General features: G+C 33.9%; 1 long non-coding RNA gene across 1 annotated transcript in view; it reads right to left on the reverse strand.

Annotated features, from left to right (window-relative positions):
* Nucleotides 1-2,859: 2,859 nt before the first annotated feature.
* LOC106878779 (uncharacterized) overlaps nucleotides 2,860-7,539 on the reverse strand; it is a 41,829-nt gene continuing 37,149 nt past the window's right edge. Inside the window, exon 3 of the long non-coding RNA XR_001410548.2 lies at nucleotides 2,860-3,268. This is a non-coding gene — a long non-coding RNA (uncharacterized LOC106878779). The remainder of the gene's footprint in view (nucleotides 3,269-7,539) is intronic.

Here is a 7,539-nt window from a genome sequence, read left to right on the forward strand (position 1 = left end):
GGGAAACAAGCCCGGGATTCGAGTTTATTAAAAATTGAATGGATGCATGCAGTGGGGAATGCCAGTGATTATTAGTAAGGTAACAACTCCAGCTATGTTTCCGTTTTGTATTTATACTTCAGCAATAACTTTTAAACTTTTCTCCGCCTTAATGACCAATGAAAATTGAAATAGTCTTTACCTTCCCTTTCATTCATTTCAAAGGTTAGCTGTTGATGTTGTTATACGTTACTGACCTTTTTTCCCCTTGCTTATCACCTTGTAACACAATCGTGGATTTACACTTGAGGTGTTAAAAACCTCAGCACATTCGATTTCTTTATTCTCTCTACCATGACTTCTTATGCCAAAGTAGATGTTTTCTTTTTGCTACCCCAAGCTATTGCTGAGATGATCAATACATTCTTATATATTTTAACATAATCTTTCGTAATAGCTGTTGCGGTCTTTCCATAATTTACACATATTTTATGTCACTTCTATCTCTTTTTACTTTCTTATAATGTTTATTCGTGCATGTGAGTGACAATAATTTTCCCAGAATCTGATTTACAGATTAATTATTTGTAGCTTATTATTTTTATCAAAAGTGTTAAAATCTCCACTGTAGTTTGTCTATATACTGCTTAACTTTGGTTCATTTACGGTCTCTTGTTTAGATTCCATTAAATTTTCATCTATGTACCGTTCAATTTTTTCCCACTATTATGTTTTTATAGTATAAATTTTACTTCTCGCATTACAGCTTCTGATTATTTTTCAAAAGATTAATATTATTTTATTATCTCTAACTTTTCTTTGCTTTCCTTATCGATTTGTACTTTTTCATTGTTTGTTTCACTAACTTCTGTTTCTTTATTTGTTTTTCACACTCCAGTAGGCGCAAAGACGTTTCACTTCGCAATCAAGAGGTCCTCAGTTAGGATCCATTTTATTGCATCTTGGGAAAACGTCATTTTCTATAACTTCGTAAATGAAACTGAGTTGACGGAAATTCTATAGAAACACGCTAGATGAATTGCACCTATAATTCAAAAAGTACAACCTTGATTTATACTATATCATGTTAATTCTACCTGAAAATTACATTAAGGATATACGGTGCCTGCGGAACACTCATCCACTAACACGTTGATTCAGGAGAGATAATTTAGCTGATCGAATAACCAAATACTCATCATTGATTGACAGAGTTTCACTGCCACCACCACCAATTTGTAGTGGGCGCGGTTTATACGAATAGTTAAAAAATCCGCTTTGCAATCTTGAGGTCCCTGGTTCAAAACCATTGCGTGGCATTTTGAGCAGATGCCATTTTCTATATCCTCAGTAGGCCTATACTTTATGAGAGAAAATGGATGAACTGAAACTGTTGGAAGGCTCTTAGGGTGGATTGTACTTGTATTTCAAAAAGTACAGTATTGTCATATATTGTGTCACGCAGATTCTGACTGACCAATACGTTAAGTGTGCACAAGTCTGTGGAATGATCAACTACTTACACATTATTTCAGGAGCAGATAATCCAGTTGATCGAACAACTGAATTTTCATCATCGAGACATGCTACTATCACATACTTGTAACACATTTGATTTCAGTTTTCCTTATCTTTAAGGAAAACAGTTAATTCTCTGTAAAACAACAAATTCTTTCATACTATTTTTAAAATATCCTAAGATCTACATTATGGAGCTGAACTAGGTTCAATATATTCCTTATAATGCGTATCTATTCTAAATGACAGTTCAAATCTTTTTCAGCCCTCTGAAAAATTAAAGAAATTACTGGCTCACTTCATTTCCGAAGCTAAAAAATGTTTTGCTTAAATTAAAAATTTAGGAAAAAAATTAGAAAACTAACGCTTGTTTATAACGAAATTATCAATATTGCATTTTTCAAGGCGCTCAAGTGTTAATATGACTTGTCTAAAGCAATCATGCGCAAAGTGCGACATGTGGAACTTCTGAAATGCACCCCTGTCAAAAAGTTACCTTTAATTTTTTTTTAGTAATGTTGCCAACCTGGTGATGAGCCATATCTCACACGGCCAGCTTTCTCGAATGATATCTATGTCTGGTGTAAAGCTTCAATTATATATAGTTTTTTAAATTGCAGCACACCTAGATGTCCTTGTGACGCACCAGAAATCTTATTTATGTCAAACTCAAAAATTTTGTTTGTTTATCCAGCGTGAGGTATTCTCGATCTATTTATTTAAAGCTGTCTTTTCTTAATCCGGTGATTATTCGGATTAGATTGAATTAGACGTGAAAACATTTAACACAGAAAAAAATGTTATTAACTTAATTTTCTTAGCTAAATTCTTGGTGACTTTTCTTGATGTTTAATTTCTCTGCTTATATAATATTTATTCATTCTTTGTGTTCTTGTGAAAAATGTAAACTTCACAAGTTGCTATTTCCTTAAATGCTTTCATATATGAGAGGAATTGTTGCTATAAAGGCCACAATTTCCCATCCTATTACCTGCATCTAGTAATTGGCTCATTCTCCGATTGCTTTTGGATGCCTTATTCCAGTCTGGGACCATCTATACACCCAGGAATTATGATGCCTGATGACCGTCTGAAAGCGAACCGATCGAAATGCAGTGTAGATATAGTTATTGCAAACTATAAATTTCAAAGGTAATAGTTCAGAAAATTGTTCTTGACAACAATTTACTTTATAATCTTTATAATCTGGAGTCAATAAATTACTAACATGATTAAAATACTGTGATAATAGACGCTCACTTCAAAATCATTTATCTCATAGAAAAACCGCATCTGCAACAAGTACATTATTGAAAATGATATGAACTTTCATAAAGACAAATATAACTTTTATGCATCATTTATTGTTCGTCAAATACAAAATCATCAGTTATTACAATACTTAAAACATGTTTCGTAAAAGAAATAAAAATTCTCAGGTATACTTTGACGCTGCTACATCATCTTCACTAAAAAATGGGAATAGCAATTACGTTTCATTAAGTACAAGTTTTTTCTCTTTTTTACTTCTTTTTGAAAAAAATATGTATAGTTGTAGAAATCAAAATAATAGTTCGAGCTCCGGGAACTGGGGGAACAATATCTGCTTTCGAAACTTCATGATGGTATTTTGTTTCTGAGACCGATATACTTCAGTGGTTTCGATCCCTTTCTTCTCAGGATTAGTATAAAGTCAAAGCATACAGATAGAAGAACCTCTGAACAACGGTTAGTATAATATTCTCATGGCGCACCTGTATGAGGAAATGGCCTGCAAGCGAGATGATAAACCTGGTCAAGCGCTCACCTTTTAAGTGTTCAACAATATACATATAACCAGGAAGTAATGGTAAATAATAATATGACCCAGGATTCTTTCCATGCTGATCAAAACTAGCTACAGACCTTATTCAAGAGAAATCTTCGACTGTGTGTCATTTGCTAGCATTGTAGGTTAAAAGAACAATATGGAAATAAAGAAATGAGATGCGTAATTTAATCAAATATTCCGTCTATGAATGTTGTTCCTTTTGCCAACACTATTGGCAACACTGCCCTATACATTAGAAACAGCAAAATAATGAAAAATATAGTAACAACCAATATAATTCCCTCTTACTACCAATCTCTCTCTCTCTCTCTCTCTTTCTCTTTCTCTTTCTCTCTTTCTCTCACTCTCTCTTTCTCTCACTCTCTCTCTCTCTCACTCTCTCTCTCTCTCTCTTTTTCTCATCCAATCTCATTTGTTTCTTTCATTCTATGTGTAAATATGTTTAAACATATGTATTTATGTATGTTTGCATGTGTGTGTGTATATTTTAATCAAGAATTGTATGCATAAAGACCGCGCGCGCGCGAATAGAACTATGAGATCCGGAAATGTAATAATGTAACTTTCCTTGCCATGAATAAATTATGTGTGTGTGTGTGTATACACACACACGCGCGCACACACACAAACACACACACACATATATATCATATATGTACACACATATATATCATATATGTGTGCATGTATATATTATATATGTGCATATATGTGTGTGTGTATACATGTATCTACGCATGCATATATATGTATGCATGTATGTATGAATGAATATATGTATTTATACATTAGTAATTAAAGTTAACTACAATGCCTTAACTTTCAGTTTTATGTTGACAAAGCTAATAATGAGATTGATTAACAGCATGAAACAAAGTTATGGCACAGTAGATATCTTTATAATAGATCGAATATTGTTTAGTTTGTTTGTGAAATAACTTGAAAACTATATGTGTACACTGTATACATTCCTTTTTCTGTGTTGTTGATAGCCTTAACCATGCATTTTTTTTCCTATCGTTGTGTTTCTCAGTTCCATTAGCTAAGGCTCAACTGCTTTTGTATCTCGTTCCCACTACAGTAATACTCCGACAATCGCGGGTGTTACGTTCCAAACTCCACCACCCGTGATAGATGAAAATCCGCGAAGTAGAAACAGAACTGTACTGTATATTTTTTTACTATTTTTATAATTTGTATATATTTTATTATAAATGCAAAACAACACCACGGAAGAATCGACGTATGCTTAAATAATAAACCGTGATAGGTGAACCGCGATATAGCGAGGGATTACTGTATATCGTTGCCTAACAACGGTATTCAATGGTTATTGGCATAACTAGGGTAGTTACAGCTGGTTTGTCGATATTACTATAATCCTTTGTGAGATAGATGATACGAGCTTAATTTTCAATTACGTTTTTCGTTTGTAAAGTTTACTATGTGTTTTTATTGTGTGCACTCATTTCTGATATGTATGTATGTATGTATGTATGTATGTATGTATGTATGTATGTATGTATCAGGTTGGAACAGTCTCGTGTGTAACAAGCCGAAACCGCAACGACGATCTGGAACTCCACTGACGATAGAAAGCTCCGAATGACCCGTCCTTGTTTTTTCCTGTCCTTTGTTGTATCGTCTAACTGTCATATATAGGTATATAAGAGCGTGTATGTATGTGTATACATACTTTAATAATTGATCATTCATCTACTTTTCAGTTCTTTTTTTCTTTTATCTAAGACATTAAAAATAATAAAGGGAGCCAGACTAAGCTTTGAACAGAGGAAATGTACCCTAAAATGCTACTGGGAGTTTGAAGTGCAGCCGAGGGAGTTCTAAGCAGATCCACCTTCGCGACCTACCAACACTCGCGTTACAATTAAGTTGAAACATAGAATTGTTCAGACAGTCCACAAGAAACGTTCTGGAAGACAGTAGATATCGACAGGTCTTAAACAGCATGAAAGGATTCTAGAAACATATTTACAGACTTCAAGAATCTCAAAAATCTGTGCGGCATGCAGGTCATGAGATAGGAATTTCAAAATCAAGCGTTGATCACATTTTTTTAAAGTGCTGTCATTGGAACAAGAGCTCTCCGTGCCCTCGATGAGGATTATCCTGATCCAAGAGTAGAGTTTTGTGAGTGGTAATTGGCAAGATGTACCCATCATTCTGGAAATGAAAATCCACATCGTCAATGTCCTCTTGAATGCTTGCCTTCACGGAGAGTTAGCAATAAGTTCAAGTAAACAGGACCAGTGACAGTATCGTAAAAATGGTTCAGTTAATCCACTTTCTGACAATGATTACTTGGAGTAGTGAAGCTACATTTAAATTAAGTGCGTCAGTTAACCGTCTCAGTTGCACCTGACAATCTGCATATTACAGAGGAACGTCGTGTTAATTTATTTGAAGTTACATGGTACGGCTTATCATCAAAGGATAAACTCAGTGGTTCTCAACCGAGTCCATATGATCCTTAGGTGTCCATGTAAGATTTTTGTTGTGAAATTTTAGGTGCAATAAGTTGGTTATACTTCTATAATACACAAAATATTTTAATCTTTTTCCTAATAATATTTAATTATAAAAATATAATAGGATTTTTTAAAAAACACTAAATGGCTATGAGGGTCCAATAGAGCAAAATAAGAATCAAAGAGATACACAAACAAAAAAAATAAGAGAACTTATGGATTGACTGAAACATTGTTTTTACGATACTGTCACTGGTCCTGTTTACTTGAACTTATTGCTAACTCTCTGTGAAGACAAGCATTCAAGAGGACATTGACGATGTGGATTTTCATTTCCAGAATGATGGAGTACCCCACTCCACACTACTACAGTAATGTAAGGATCTAACCAAATGAGATTTTGCCAAATATGGGGATTGGACGAAGCGGTTCAATAGAATACTCTTTCTCCGTCGGACCTCATACTATTAGACATTTTTTTTCTTTGATGGGGATTCCAGTTGACAGCTACTAAACAAGAATTCTTGATATTTGCGATCCTATAGCTTCGCGTTATCAATAATGCTTGAACTAGAACAGGCGTTCATAAAAAATTTAAATTCTGCCAGTAGATTCTATTAGATTTTGAACATGAAACGTATTTTAATAAACACTGACTTTATAGCCATTCAATACGTGTATACGTATATTTCTGGCGTGGGGTTGGACACATCCTGCAGGTATACGTGAGCGTGTCTATATATTATGTGTCTATGTGTCTGAAAGTGTGTGTGTATGCGTGCAGATATAATTTCACGCAAAAAGATTCGGTTTGAACTTGCAAAATTGTCCATTTGAATGAAAATTGTGGGGAAATGAATTGTTAAAGTTCATTTTATTATACAACTATATCAGGTCACTTTCTTAATACGTTCAGAGTTCTCTTCTCCAAACTTTTCAACTTACCCGCAGTTCACTTATTCTCAAATATAAATTGTCTGTCACAATAATGAATCTAGTTTTGTCACCGATTTGCTTAGGGGAAAATATTGATAAAAGAAAAAACAAGCAACAAACAATATTTGAAAAAATCTCATTTATTGGTTTTCTCATTTTGTTGGAAGCTTATCATAAAAAAAAAGTATTTACCTCGGAGATATTTAATTTGCTTATAACAGCATTTCTTTGGCTTTCAATATGTTAGGTCTTTGAAATAGGTAGTATCCAATAACTAACTGTTCCGATGTTTCAACACATACTTTAAATAACCAGCACAATTCATATCCAACATTTGTCATAAATATTAATTGTAGAGGAATTCGTTTCAAGTTGCACATTTGTAGTAAGTCTCAGAAAGATACCAGTTTAACTCTTACTTCATGTAGTCGAATTGTAAGACAGTGTAAGGGACGACCGTGCGAACTCAAAAAGGAGAAATGGTGACGAATGGAAAAAACAGGACTCCTTTTATTTAAACGTGTCACACGGTCGAACATACAAATATATATCAAATGATGATATACATGATATGTTATGCGACGATAACATAGATGACCAGTAATGAAAGACCACAACCGTATTAGATGAATAACAGAGATATTTATTGTAGCGTTAAAGATGTATGTCTGTGTGAGAGTGTGAATGCGACATATAATAACATAATCAAAGACAGGCCGTCATACAAAGAAAAGTATGTATGGTGAGTGATACATGTGTGTGAGTGTTTACAGCAGATAGAAAGAG

The sequence above is a fragment of the Octopus bimaculoides genome, chromosome 15 (genome assembly GCF_001194135.2).
Source record: "Octopus bimaculoides isolate UCB-OBI-ISO-001 chromosome 15, ASM119413v2, whole genome shotgun sequence".
NCBI lineage: Eukaryota > Metazoa > Mollusca > Cephalopoda > Octopoda > Octopodidae > Octopus > Octopus bimaculoides.